This window comes from Fukomys damarensis, unplaced genomic scaffold (assembly GCF_012274545.1).
Source record: "Fukomys damarensis isolate Sample0158 unplaced genomic scaffold, DMR_v1.0_HiC HiC_scaffold_19, whole genome shotgun sequence".
Classification (NCBI taxonomy): Eukaryota; Metazoa; Chordata; class Mammalia; order Rodentia; family Bathyergidae; genus Fukomys; species Fukomys damarensis.
Window position 1 is genome coordinate 60,092,090 of NW_022900931.1, and position 12,648 is coordinate 60,104,737.

General features: G+C 38.1%; 1 pseudogene; it reads left to right on the plus strand.

Moving 5' to 3' along the window:
• Positions 1-10,233: 10,233 nt before the first annotated feature.
• On the plus strand, positions 10,234-10,886 carry LOC104855623 (annotated as a pseudogene).
• Positions 10,887-12,648: the final 1,762 nt, after the last annotated feature.

Genomic DNA, 12,648 nt, shown 5'->3' on the forward strand with positions numbered 1-12,648 from the left:
TTTTTTTGGTCTTTCTGTATCTTTTCTTAAGTCTTTGAACATAAGGAATTTAGTGACAATAAGTTTTTAATGTCTTACTCTGATAATTTTAGCATTACTCCTGGCTTTCACTAATATTTTTTTCTTCTTCATTCCGGGACATATTTTTCTTCATCTTTGCATGACAATTTTACTTTAATTCCAGATATTGTGACCCATAGCTTGTTAAAAGGCTGGATATTTGTATTCATAAGAATATTATTGGAATTTGTTCTGGAATTCAAATACATTATGTGGGAAACATTTATACCTTCATATTTTCTTTGTAATATTTTTCCAGTGAGTTTTGGAAAGTGTTGAGACTGCAACTAATTATTCCACAGGCAAGATTTTCCTGAGCCCCAACTCTGCATAAATTGTGAACTTCTTTAAGTCTGGTTGATGGTAACAGGCATTCTTCCTTTGCCCTATATGTGCAAGTGATACTGTGTCATACAATTCATGCTGTTGTCATTGATGGTGGTGGTGGTTGTGCTGCTGCTGCTGTTGCACTTGCTGATATTGTTAAAGAGTCTGGCTATTCATTCCAACCCAACCTCAAACTCACTATGCAGCCCAGGCTTGTACTGAACTAGCAGTGATCCTCCTGCCTCAGCCTCCTGAGTGGTAGGATGGCAGGTGTCCACTACCACACTTTGCTATTTTCCATTGCTCTTTCAAATTATTCTTGCCTATATTTGGGTTATTTCCTCACAGGCAATGCAATGATTGGGATTGAACAGCACATCATAAGAGGACCCTCTGAAGAGCTCACGAATTCCCTCTATGTGCCACTCTGAACCTGTCTTCACTTGGGAACAAATCCAAAGGAATCAATGATTTGGAACTGACAGAGACAAGAGAAGGAAGCAGGACAGATGTGTTTCTCAACCACATCAGGAACAGGAAGTAGAAGCAGTACATGGCCCCAGCAGGGCCATCCAGGCATGAGCAACTCCATCAGGTACAGCAGCCTCTCCATCTGCAATCAGTGAATGGAAACAAAAGAAACCTGAAAAAAAAGTAAAGAAAAGGAAAAAAAACCCCAGCTATATCATTTGGTGACAAACTTTGGATTCTCTTGAAACCATCTAGAGTATATATGTCTTGAGAAAACAAAAAGGTAAAGATTGAAAAACTGATAAATACTCCATGTTTCTTATTTCTGTCATATTTTTCAGGGTAAAGGTTTGCTGCTTTGGTACAATCAGACTTTAGCAAGACACACAACACCCTTCGTAATCTGGAGAGGTATTTTGCTTTCCAGTTACTATGTACAGTGTATTAATATTTAAGTGAATGGCTCTTTCTTATTTACATGATTAAAGTCTGGTGCACTCAGGATACCAAGGTAGCCTGGGAATCACCACTGAACTTGGAAACATGCAGCGGTCCCTGACATCCTGGCTCATGGACAGTCCTCCCTGGGGGAACAAAGCAGACTAGGCATGGTGAGCCTGAGTTTGCACTTTGACTAGATTGCATCACTGTCTTCATTCTTCTTGCTTTCATTTTAGGATCTAAATTAGAGTCTCCATTTCACTATCTCCAAACTCTGCAGCCTCAGGTATTATTACTGGTGTGACAGCTCTGAGTAATAAAAATAATTAATGACTGTCATAATAACCACATACTAAGTTTTTATTGTGCTAAGTAATCCTCTCTACAGGCAGTCCCAGACTTAGGTTGGTTCCACTTATGATTTTTCAGTTCTACCATGGTCCACAGGTTTGGAACTTGGAATCATGACCTTTTCTCAGGTGAGCACTGTGAAGTACGACACTCAGCTCCTGGTGAGCCACCCAGTCACAGGGAGAAGCAACCCAAGGCTGCAGTGTGCTGTGACCCAGTTAGGGGGGTCGGGTTGATGGATTAGGTGAGTTAAAAGTATTGTTGACTGATGAAATCTTTGATTTGCACTGCATTCACAGGGAGGAGCCCACATTATAAGTTGAGGAGCCTGTGCATTTTACTGACTCCTCCAAGTGGACATGGTTAATATGCCCATTGTGCAGAAGGAGAAAGAAGGTCCAGGAGGAAGGCATTTGTCCAGAGTCACCCTGCTGGGAAATGACAAAGCTGGGCCTCAGCCCAGGTCTGCTGGCCCCAGAGCCTATGCTCTCCCTGCCCTGCTATTCCCGGAGTCAGTTAAACCCCAGGAACTTTGGTTTTGTGCCACAGGGCAGCACAGTGCCCTCACTGCCCAGTTCTGTCCTTCAGGACGTCGACCCCAAGAGGCTCCTGGGTACAATTCAGCATGAGGGAGGAACCTTGTCTCTGCCCTTTGCAGGTCAGGACTGTGCTGTTTGATTCCCACAGGAAGCCCGTCTTTTTTGTTCCGCTTTTCCTAACATTAGCCAATTCCAGCTTTCTGACTGCTGCTTTAGAAGACAGATGTTGAGTGTGTGAGGAGGAAGAGGAGAAAGAGGAGAAAGAGGAGAAAGAGGAGAAAGAGGAGGAGCTGGAGGAGGAGGAATAGCAGTGCAGTGCAGTGCAGATCCACCCCAGTGTCACTGACTCCGAATACCACTTAATCCATTCAGGACAAGTGATTGTGACAGGCCATGAAATCATACAAAACTTAGGTTTACATTTTTTTTCACTGATTAAAAAAAAACCTAAACACAAGGATAACCTAAGTTCTAAAGTAACAGTATATATTACCCACAATGCTCGATATTTTTTCAATGATCATTTTTGTTACAGTTGTCTAAAGCTAGGACAGCTATGCAATTAGCTCATATTTTTGCATATGCAATGTAAATATATAGCAAAGAAATAAGCAAAGCAAGAGTATAAAAGGATACTCTTCTTGATTTTTTAGGAGTTTTATTGATACATTTGAGGTATACACTATAATGATGTTCACTGTTGGAAATTTGTACCTTTTCATAACAAGTCTTGGTTCTTATTTTTTCTGCATTCCCTTTCAACCCCTCCAGCCCTATTTAGAAAGACTTTGTTTCCATTTTTTTCATTTTCTGACATTAATCCCATTCCCTTCTTTCCTTTCCCCAATCCCTCCCAATTCCTCTTCCTCTTTGGACCTTTTACTATTTCACAGTATCTATTATGGCTTTTGATGCTTATTTACACTTTCAGTTTCTCACACCAGAGAAACTATTTCATATTTATTTCAGTTATGTGTCCTATTTATTTCAGCTATGAGTATCACCTCAATGTGCATTCATTTAGGTACAAATATGTCTAATTTCTCATTTTTTAATGGAGGAATAGTACTCCACTTTTTTAAAAAACCACATTTTCTTTATCCAGTCTCCTGCTGATGGGCAATTGGGCTGTTCGCAAGCTTTAGCCATTACAAACTGTGCCTCTATAAATATGGCTACACATGTATCACTGTGATATGATGCTTTTAATTCTTTTGGGAAGATATCCAGCAGGGGAATAGATGGGTCAAATGAGAACACTAATCCTAGTTTTCTGAGATATCTGTGTACTTATTTCCACAGCAGTTGCACCAGTCTACACTCCCACCAACAATGGAGCAAGGCTTCTTTTTCCTCACAGACCCATCAGCGTTTGTTATTGGTTCATTTCATGATAGTACTTGCTCTTTTTGGGTGAGGGGAAATCTCAGCATTCTTTTCATTTGTATTTCTCAAATGACAAGTGATGGTGAATCTTTTTTCTATATTTACTTGTTATTTCTAATTCTGTCTGGGAAACATCTGTTCAGCTCAGATGCCCATTTGTGGATTGGGTCTTTAAATTTTGGAGGTCTGATTTTTTAAAAGTTCTTTATATATTCTAGATAGCAGAACTTTGTCCTGAGGAACAGCTGGTGAAAATTTCTCTTGCTGTGCAGAAGCTTTTTAATAAGAAGATATCCCATTTATTGATTGTTTGTGCTAGTTCACAGGCAACTGTGGTTTTGTTCATGAAATCTTTTCCCATGCCATTGTATTCAAGGGTTCTATGTAACCTCTCTTCCTGTTAGTTCAGTGTTTCTGTTTTAGCGCTTGGATGTTTAATCCCTTTCAATTTAGTCTAGCGCATGGTGAGATATATAAGTCTATGTTTAAGCTTTGGCAAGTTGAAACCCAGTTTTTCCAGCACCATTTATTAAAGAGGTTATCTTTTCTCTAGTGAGGGTGTTTGGCTCCTTTATCAAAGATGAGGTGGCTGAGTGTGTCTGGAGTTGTTTCCATATCTTCTAATCTGTTCCCTTTGTCCTCTAGTCTTTTTCTTTGCCAGCACCATGCTGTTTTTACCATAGTAGCTTTGTAATATAGTTTCAAGTTGGAGCTTGTGATACTCCCTACCTGTCTTTGTTGCCTAAAATTGCTCTTGCTATTCTGCGTCTCATCTGATTCCAAATGAATGCTTGGATTGTTTTCTCAAGGTCTGTGAGGTAAGCTGTTGGAATTTCAATTGGAATTGTACTGAATCTATATAGCACCTTTGGAAGTATGGCCATTTTCTCTATACTGGTTCTTCCTAACCAGGAGCAAGGGAAGTCTTTTCATTTTCTATTGCTATTGTTTTCAGAGTAGAGGTTTTTAATTTCTTTCATTAAGTTCATTCCTAGGCATTTCATTTTTTGGATGCTGTTGTGAAAGAAGTTGTTGCTAAAATTCCTCTTAGGGTGGGTCTGTTGTTTGTGTACATGAAAGCTATTGATTTTTGTGTGCTGACCTTGTATCTAACAACACTACTGAATTTGATTACTAAGTCTAGAAGACTTTTTGGTGGAGTTCTTGGGATCTTCTATGTAGAGTATTACATCAACTGTAAATAATGACAAATTAACTTCTTTGTTTTCTATCTTCATTCCTTTTACTTCTTTCTCTTGTCTAATTTCTGGGGCTTATGTTTCCACAACTATATTGACAGGAGTGGTGATAGTGGAATCCTTGTCTTGTTACTGATTTTAGTGTGAAGGATTTCAGTTTTTGACCATTTAGTATGATATTGGCTGTTGGTTTTTTCATAAATGACTTTTGTTAGGTTGAGGAAGAGACCATCCATCAAAATTTTCTGTAGGGTTTTTATCATGAATGTGTGTTGGATTTTGTGGAACACTTTTTCTGAATCTATTGTGATGATCATATGGGTTTTATCCTTAGTTCTATTAAAATAGGGTATTACATTTATTGATTTGTGTGTGTGTTGAATCATCCCTGCATCCCTGGGATGAATCCCACTTGGTCAGGGGTATGATCTTCATGATGATCTCCATTCAATTTGCCAGTATCTTATTAAGGATCTTGCATCTATGTTCATTAGTGAGATTGACCCTTAGTTCTGTTTTTTGGTTGGGTCTTTCTCAGCCTTGTAGATCAAAGTGACACTTGCTTCCAGGAATGAATTCAGTAGCATTGTTTTTCTTTCAATTTCACTGAAGAATTTTAGCAGTAGTGGCAACACTTCTTTAAATGTTTCATAAAATTCAGCAGTAAAGCCATCAGGACCTGGGCTTTTCTTTGTGGGTAAGATTTTAATTACATTTTCAATTTCATTGATTGATGTTGGGTTATTTAGAATTTTTAGGTCTTCTTTGTTCAAGTTTGGTAATTCTTGTGTATCTAGGAATCTTTCCATTTCTTCTGTGTTTTTTAATCTTATTGGCATATAGGTTCTCAAAATAGGAATTGATGTCCTCTTGATTTCTGCTGGATCTGTTGTAATTTCACCCTTTTCATTCCTAATTGCATGGATTTTGGTTCTCTTTCTTTCTTTTTATAGTGTTGGCTAAGGGTTTGTCAATTTTGTTTATTCTTTCCAAGAACTTTGCTTCATTGACTTTTTTTGTATCATTCTCCTAGATGCCATTGCATTGATTTCTGCTCCGATCCTTGTTTTTTCCTGTGTCAGGATGAACCTGAAGATGGACCTCTCTCCTCCCTGCTCCCTTTCTCTTCCCTACTTTCTTTCTCCTCCATACATTAGAGAATCAAACAGACAATCTATTTGACTCATTTTGTAGACCCTGGATGGTACAGCCCCAGAAGACAGCTACATTATATCCTATCCTGTTCCCTTCCTGTACATGCACCAACCACAAAATGATCATGGTACATTCTGCCTAGGCCAATAAGGTAACATAGAACTATTTGCCCTGCCTTCTCTTACTGTTTGCCTGCCACTATAAATAAAGATTGCATGATACTCAATGCGACCATTAGCTTGCAACAAGATATGGTTCACCCTGGTCTCAACTTTCAGCCACCATCATAAAACATATGCTTCTGTCTTGGTTTCTTCATCTTTTCTTCATCTCCCACTGCTCTCCCTGGCTTTGGACCCTATGATGTGTGGTTCAGAGCAATTTCCACCCTTGCATGAACTTTGGGTTTGTTTATGAAATTCTTATGGTTTCTTTTATTATTGATCATCAACTTCATTGCACTATGGTCTGATAATACACAGGGGATAACTTTAATTCTTTTACACTTTCTCAAACATGTTTTGTGAGCAAGTATGTGGTCTATTTTGGAGAATGACCTGTGTGCAGCCAAAAAGTGTGTGTATTCTAATTTTGTGGGATTAAGTATATTTATTCAAGAGTTTGATTGAGTTCTAGTATTTCATTGTTTATTTTTTGTCTAATTAATCTGTTTGTGACAGTGGGGTATTGAGGTCCTCCACTACTATTGTATTAGTGCTTATTTGAGGCTTTCAGGTCCATTAGAATTCATTTTACATAGTTGGGTACACAAGTATTTGGTGCATATATCTTTATAATTGTCATCTCTTCCTCTTGGATTGTTCCCTTTACAAGGATTTTATGTCCTCTTTATCTCTCTTTATTAGTGTTAGTTTGAAATTGATTTGATCTGCAAATACTTTTCTCTGGGTTCCTGTTGCATGGGGTACTGTTTTCTACACTTCAATTTTCAGTCTCTGAGTTTCTTTTTTAATTAAGTGTGTTTCTTGCATGTAGCATATTGTTGCATCTTGCTTCTTGAACCATTCTGCCAGTCTACTTCTTTTGATTGCTGAATTGAGACCATTCACATGGATGCTTATACCTGTTACGTATTGACTTATCCTTGTCATGAACTTTTCTTATCATTGGATTCTCTCCCTTTTCATTAAATTGTTTGTAGTGCCTAATGGATTCATTCTGCTGGGCTTCCTGAGGCTGTGATCCTCATTGTCTTGCTAGGATATTGTTTAAATTTTCTGGAGTGCTGGTTTGGCATTCATGAAGTTCCTAAAGTCCTTTTTGTCATGAAAGTATCTTATTTCACCACCAATTTTGAAAGATTGTTTTGCAAGGTACATCAATCTGGGTTGGAGGTTGTTTTCCTTTAGGACTTGAAATACTTCACTCCAGGCTCTTCTTGCCTTGAGTGTTTGCATTGAAAAGTCTGCTGTGATTCTGATGGGCTTTCCTTTGTATGTGATTTGTTTCTTTTCTCTGACTGCTTGTAGAATTTTCTTCTGTTGAGTTACTAGAGTCTTAACTATTATATGTCTAGGTGTAGATTTTTTTTATCATGGCTAGTTGCAGTCCTATATGTCTCACTTATCTGTATATATGTCAAGTTCTTTTCCCCTGCTTGGGAAATTTTCTGCCATTACTTCTGTGAATAGTTTTTTATGTCATTGGTACTCTCTCCTGTTTCTTCATTGACTCCATTCAGTCTTGTTATTCTTTGCATCATCTCACAGCTTTTGGATTGATTCCTCATATTCCTTTACTATTTTAAGAAATTTTTTATTTCTTGGTCACTAATTGTAATTCTGTTTTCTATACCTGATATTCTTATCTCAAATTGGCTCATTCTCCTGTATAAACTTTTTTATGGAGTTTTTAATCTCCTTGATATCTGCATCTGTTTTATTATTCCATTTGTTTCCTATGTTGGGATTCCTTCATTTTCCTCAGCTCCTCTAATATTTTCATCTGTGTCTGCTCTAGAATTATTAATCATTTCTTGCACTGTGGACACAATCTCTGTTGTTCACTGAGAAATTATTTCTGACTTCATTTTTTCCAGATCCTCTTTCATTGCCCTTTCAGGGAGTCCAGGTAGTTGAGTATCATATTATTCTTCCTCCTTTCCCTTTGGGTTGCCTTAGGTTATCTGTAAATCTGGTTATAAGACTTGTTTCTGTAGTCTTATCACTTCAACAGATACAGCTTGATCTGCCTTTTTGAAGATGATACTTTACTGACCCAGTGGTCTTCAATTCTCAGCAAACTCTTGAAAGGGCTTTTCTCTGCTGCTCAACACTGTGCAAGTGTCAATGGTATCTGGGAAGGCCCCTGGCTGTGGCTTGCCTGCCTGTGTAGCTTTTTTCCACATTAGCTTTGGGTAGGGGTCTGTCAGCCCAAGATGCTAGTGTTTGGGTGGGACTCTGGCTGCAACCTGTTCACAACAACTCAGCTCTTATCCATGCATCCTTCTTACTGGGATCTGCCCACATTTACTGGTGGAATCTGGGAAGACCTCTGGCTGTTTCCTGTGTGCCTGTGCAGCTTGTTTCAGGATGGGACCTTGACCAGGATCTGCATGCCCCCTCCAACACCACACAACCCTGGTCCATGCAGTGTCCTCACTGAGATGTGCACACTCTTGCTGATCATCTACTTGATTCTTCTCCTTTCATTGTATGTCCTACAAGCCTGAGGTAAACACCATTTATGTTTTTTCCCCTCATTGAGTTTATTGGTACATTTTTGGTATACAGTAAAGTTACATTTATCATTGGGATCTTGTACCTTTACATGACAGGTCTTGGTTCTCATTTCTTCCCCTTGTCCCTGCCCTCTCTTCACCCCCTCCTCCCCTCTCCATTTACAAATACTTTATTTCCATTTTTTCATTTTCTCATATTTTTTCTTTTCCCTTATTACCTTTCCCCTACCCTTCCCACTTTCCCTACACCTTTAGCGCTTTCTTCTTATTTCACATTGTCAATTATTTCATTAGGATCTTATGTACTAATAGTTTTTCACACCAGAGAAACTATTCAGTATTTACATGTGTGACTTATTTAACACCATTTATAGTGGGTACACTAAATATATCAATAAAATTAATTTTTAAAAAAGATAGGATCTTTCAGATTTGCCCAGGCTGGGTTTAAATTCCTGATCTTTCTTCCTTAGCCTCTCAGAGTGCTGGGATCACAGGAGTGCACAACCACACCTAGCCTTTGTTGTTGTTGTTGTTGTTTTGTTTTGTGAAAGTCTCACTATATTGCTCAGGTTGTTTTCAAAATTTTGATATTCTTGCCTCAGCCTTCTAACTAGCTAGAATTACTGGCCTGAATTACCATAATTCTTAGGTCTCTGAAAGCCACAGTTATGCAAACGTGGACACTCTGGGAAGATACTGCCAGTGGGTAAGTTGGGTCTGATCTCTGGAACCTCCATCTCAGGGCAAAGTCTGACCTCTATTGATCATCTTCATAATCAGGGCATGGCTCAGGTGGCTCTTGCTATGACAATTTTTATCACAGTGCCACCTACAGTGGCCTGGCTTTCCACAGCAGTGCTCACAAGTGTGATTATTTACTGGGCTCTCCCTGGAGCCCACAAGATGAGACTTAGAGCCCATTTCTTTTAAGGCTATAACCAAAGCAGCCACTTTCTCTTGGTTTCCATTATCTTTTCTTGGCCTCCTACTGGTCTCAATTATAGAATACTGAGGGGACAATTCTCTTAAAGTATCAAGTGAGCTATCTGGAGCAAAAGGAGGTATCAAGAGGATGGATTCTACTTAGACTTGATATATATTTATCCAAACATTATTGCTATGGGATTTCCTGAAGAAATAGTTGAAGGTATGTATAAGAAAAATTTTGATGATGTAGTAAGGTTTTTAGATTCAAAGCATAAAAACCATTACAAGATACAAAATCTATGTGCTGAAAGACATTATGATACCACCAAATTTAACTGCAGAGTTGCACAGCATTCTTTTGAAGACCAAAATCCAACACAGCTAGAACTTATCAAATATTTCTTGTGAAGATCTGGACCAATGACTAAGTGAAGATGACAATCATGTTGCAGCAATTCACAGTAAAGCTGGAAAGGAGTGGACCAGTTTAATGATTTGTGCATTTTTATTACATTAGGGCAAATTTTTAAAGGCCCTAAATATCTAAGGAGAAGTAGGGGCCAGAGACAAAGAGGAAGTAACTAGTCCCAGTCAGAAGTGTTATGTGTGTTATTACAGCTACCTATTGAAGAATCTTTTGGATTATAGGCCAGTGGCACTGTTGTTTCACAAGATGATGTTTGAAACTATTTTGATATTCAGTGGTGGAACTTGTAATCCTGCTTGTGGTCTGCCAGCTAAAGGTGAAGATATATTCATCCATTCCAGGACCCACAAGACAGGAAGACAAGGTCATGTATTTTGAGTTCCCTCAGCTGTCATCCATGTGTGGTGACATCAAAGTAGGATTCTTCTACAAACAGAACAAGATGCTAAAAAGGACAAAATATTTCACTTTGGGGTAAATACATTCTTCACACCACGACCAGAGGAAACCTCAGAAAAAGAAAATGGAAGTCTATGTGATCAAGACATTGATAGTAATTGCAGTATAGAGTGTGAAGATAAAGACAAAGAATATCTAGTACTTCCTTTAACAAAAAAATGATCTTGACAAACAAATAAAATTAAGGCAAACCGATATTTTTCTCCATTTTTATTTTGTACTGGGGATCAAACTTGGGACCTTGTGCTTGTGAGTCAGGTGGCAGCACCACTGAGTTAAATCACCACCCCTTTTTCTCCAAATATTAAGGGGAAACGGTACTTCATGAAACAGTAGAGGGACCGTCAGATCCCTCTGTAATGCCAGATGTTAGTGACAATGAACCTGATCTTTATAGATATTCGGACATCACTGATCTGACCCAGAGAATGAGCTTTTGATGAAGATCAGCACGCATAAATTACAAATGCTTGATTTTTTTTATCAAGAGGGATTGAAAATAAACTTGAACAAACTGAAAATGGAACTTTTTAAAAAAGTGGCAATAGGACATTGTGTCAGATTACCAGTTATAGGAAGAATTCTCTTTTCCTGGCCAACCTTGTTTTGTCCTATACATCCACAGGGTTTTGATAGTTGTCCAGTTGAAAAAATGTTGTGTCATTGTGTTATGTATATACCTTTTTGTGTCAAAAGGACATGTAAGATTCAACTAGGAGAAATAAAAATGGCACTTTCCCATTTTATGCTAGTTTTCTAAAAAGTAGAGACAGACTGATGCGTACATTTGGGAATTTTGCCTTTTATGTTCTGTCATCAACTGAAGTGGCTAAAGGGCTTTGGAAATTACAGGTTCACATCCGATTCCTATGCTCTTGTGGCAACAGATAAGTTCACAGCTGGCAAAGAGAAGCAAGCTTCTAAAGCGGTTTTGCTACATCTTGCATGTGTTCGGGTGAGCGGAATGGAGGGAGTGCTCAGAAAAAAATATATTTTATGCCAGACTCTGGACCATATACCATCTCCAGCTATTTACATACACCTCTCTTTGGCATGCTACACTTAGTAATTTGAGGAATTTACCACTGTCACTGCTTGTTTTCTGTGCATTTTAAAAAATATGTTGTTGCTAGAGAAGGTAGCTAGAGGGAGAGAATCTGTATGAAAGCCTGAAGACAGGCTTTCAAGAATGAACCTTCTGCAACATCTTAAGAATCCACACATGAAAGAAAATAAAAGGTATGTGGTCATAGAGAAGAAACACAGCAACAATGAATTAACCATATAAATGTGGAGGCTATCAACAGAGAATGGGCTTGAAACATTATAAAAGTTGACAATGATTTCTTAAATATATTTTCTAAATTGTGATGACTGCTCCATCTCCTGTGTAATCAAGACCAGTGCTAAAAGGCTGATGCTATTAGAACCTACATCAGCCAACAACTTACTTTATTAGGTTTCAATCATATACCTGCTGTGGATGCTTCCTAAGCTGCACACAAGCTTCTTTTTACTAAGCATAAAATATTTTGTTAACTTATTCTTTTTTTTCCTTATTGAGTTTATTGGTGCATTTCAGGTATACAGTACAGTTACACTCATTTTTTGGGATCTTGCACCTTTACATGACAGGTCTTGATTCTAATTTTTTCCCCTTGTCCCTGCCCTCCATTCACCCCTCTTCCCCTCCCCATTTACAAACACTTCATTTCCATTTTCTCATTTTCTCATATTTTTTTCTTTTCCCTTATTACCTTTCCCCTACCCTTCCCACTTTCCCTACACCTTTAGCCCCTTTCTTCCTGTTTCACATGGTCAATTATCTCATTAGGATCTTATGTACTATTATAGTTTTTCACACCAGAGAAACTATTCTGTATTTACACATGTGTGACTTATTTATTTCACTTCGGAGTATATCCTCAATATGTATACATTTTCCTGTGAATGAACCTAATTTCTCATTCTTTATGGCTGAGTAGTATTCCATTTTATAGAAAAACCTCATCTTTATCCAGTTTCCAAATTATTCTTAAGAATTATCTGTTTCCCTCTCAAATCAGAAGCCAGAAATGTTTGTTTTATCGATGTTTCTTGTAAATGACCTAAGAAGACAAAGGGATTCTCATCTGTCTCCTGATAAATACCTGACAATTTAAAATAATTGGGACCTGAGTTGGATCCCTGGTACCAAAAAAA